The sequence below is a fragment of the Bactrocera oleae genome, chromosome 3 (genome assembly GCF_042242935.1).
Source record: "Bactrocera oleae isolate idBacOlea1 chromosome 3, idBacOlea1, whole genome shotgun sequence".
Classification (NCBI taxonomy): domain Eukaryota; kingdom Metazoa; phylum Arthropoda; class Insecta; order Diptera; family Tephritidae; genus Bactrocera; species Bactrocera oleae.
Window position 1 is genome coordinate 65,979,274 of NC_091537.1, and position 3,172 is coordinate 65,982,445.

Genomic DNA, 3,172 nt, shown 5'->3' on the forward strand with positions numbered 1-3,172 from the left:
AACTGCTAAAAGCGTGATTTATCAATAAATAAAAACGCCAGAGTCATTAAATTTTACATCCAAAATGATATCTGAGGGTTTTAAAAGATCTGGGGTCAAGGTGTATGAGTTAAATATTATAAAAGGAATTAAATAATTAAACGAAGGTATTTCTTCGGATTTGATCCTTGCAAGTTTCAAGAGTTTAAATGTTCGGTTACACCCGAACTTAACTCTTCCTTACTTGTTGTACTGGTTTTTGTCATAAAAATTTGTTGGTCTATATATTTGTATTTATTCAATCGCAAAGGTGAAAATTTTTGAGTATTTGATGACTCGCCGTTCCCTATATACCAAAAGTTTTCATGTATGTACATGCAAATTAAATGATAGAACAGAACGTATGCGTAATCTATAATCGCATATAAAGAAATTTTGGAGACAATTGAAAATTGTGGAAAGTACACCATTAAAAACAAAAGCAAACCTATAGACCAATACAAATGAATAGTTACAAGCCACAAGTAGATCGATATTCAGTTTATTGGTTGAGAAAATATTAGTTTGAACTGTAATTAATACAAACACAAGACATCATACGTGAAAAACTTCATTCATAGATATTTGTATGCTTCCTTTTCAATGAATAAGCTTCTATTTCTTACATTTATAATATTTGAAGAGGTTTGCAGATGAACGCCACAATGAATATTGTATTGCTTCCAATCGATCGAAATCACATTTAAACTGACGAATGCCTTTAAGTTAGCTTTTCAATCATTGCACAAGTTCACTTTTGCATATTTGCATTTTTCTACAAATCAGAAGTTCGATTGTTTGGGTGTGGAAGGATTACTCTGGTGAAAGACTAACCAAAGCTACAGAGGCAGAAAAAAACACATGGACATGGAAATCAATTTATCTAAGTTTGAAAAAATATTCAAAACATTATGCATTTAAGAACTTCCTTTAATGTATTTTTGTATGATAATGATATTTAATGTTAAATATGTCACTTAGAGTATTTGATCTATTCGCTATTACTACTATTATTTATCATATATAAACTTTCGCCAGCCTTTTAAGCATCTCATTTAGCTAAGAACTTCGGCTTTTCATCAACATTTAGGTATATATACTTTTAGACAACGTGGTGTTCAAATTGTCCGCATATGTGATGGTTCACATCTAAAACAACAATGCCACATTGACTGATATTGATTTAATATGCCCTTGGATAAGGCCAAGTGATTGGAATAGTGTTTACATATTGCCATGCACTGGTTATTGTCATTGAGAGTTACGTAAAACTGTTTGTGTTTTTCGACTTTATTTAACGAATGTTTTATGTTTAATTATACTTTCCATTTATGTTTATACTTATGTATCCTTGTAATGGTAAAAAATAAAAATTGTAATTGACAATATACAACTTTTATATATATTATATAAGTATATGACCAGTACTTTTAGATAGCAATCACCGTAAAAAAAAATATTAGTTAAATTTATTTGTTACTTATGTGTAAGTAGACAGGGTCCATAACATAACATATTATTGTACAAGCTCTTGTAAATAGTTCAGTACTTAATAATCATAGTGAACTATTTACAAGAGTTTGTACATAAATATTTTATGTTGGGAACAATGTCACCATTTCATGTATAAATAACTGAAGCAGAAAAGCGAATTAATGTATTCTTTAATTAACGTACCCGGATATTCAAAAGAAAATCTTTATTCTAGTACAATATTTTTTGAGGAGACGAGGATAAGAATATAAGCTAAGCAATTACTTATTTTCTTCTTACTCTCAATTGAGTATAACACAAATATTTAGTTCTTATATTATATTTCCATAGCTTTAATTTTGCTGACAATCTTAAGTTTCCACCTTAAATTGTGTCATATTTTTAGCATGCTTATGTGATTAACCACGCGGCAACATGTAACCAGCGCTAAGGTGACTGAGTGACTGTACGCAAGCATGTAAACGCCCTCAATGCCCTTTTACTCGATGTTTCCATCGACCTTAAAACTACGGTGAAATTGATTAGTAGAAGTAGAACCTTTTTATGCGATGTCACGTGCGCCACATGACCTATCGCAAGTCAGCAGAAAAAGCAAAATATAGGTAAAATATTAAAAATATAACGTATCAAGCTTGCACATGAGCTATGAGCTCTTCTGGTGGTACTAGAAATTTCACATTGAAAACAAGCGTTGCTTTAAAATAATTTAGACGGTAGGTCAAAAATCATGAATTGCAATCGATAATAACACTAAAGGCATATAGTTTTCCGGCTTATTTATGCAGCGGTGATAAAGAGCGCATACGCAATTATTAAACAATGTTGTTATTATAAAAATGCAAAGCTTACAAGTCGTATAATTATTGCATCGTAATATAGGGTTGATTCTATATGTTATGATATGTTAGCTAGTATACGTAATAGCGTTTCTTTGTTTCTTGTTTGTTCTCCTTAAAAATATTTACCATAATATAGAAACAATGTCATAGGACATAGCGTAAATATGGAAATGTCGGTTATTTTTTTAATGAGAGAGAAAAGTCTATTACAGGAAAGCAAAACTTTCATTTCATTTTGGAAACTTCATACAATTTTAAAGTTTTATATATTCACACATAAACCAGCGGTAAGACATTGAAAATTCCTATTTGAGTTTTTAAATATATAATTTTTGAAAAGAGTATCATACTTTCAAAAGAAAACTTTGCGCTAATTGGCATCACATACAATATTGTTTTCTTGAAAGCAATATCGATAAGGATAACAGGAGACAATACGTAACTTAATTGAACGCACACACACCACTGCGCAAAAACTTAGTTGCTCACCAAAACGAATACTTAACATGGTATGTCCATGACGTACATTCACGTCGTATACGTGACCTTAGCAAGTAGTTACAACCGCAAATAAACAAACTATTAACAACAAATAAAAGCATATTTTAATTGAACAGGTAAACTGCGTCAAACTAATAATCGATTAACAATGTGACCTTGGTTGTGTGCTGTTTATCCACTCTGCTACTGTTGATAGTGTTTGACCACTACGACTATTTTCATTAAAATTGTACTTAAATTCTTTATTGTTGCAATTTTCGGAAAGCACAAAAGTTTTCGTCACCATTTGCTACTGGTTAGTTTTAATTTATCTTGAGTGA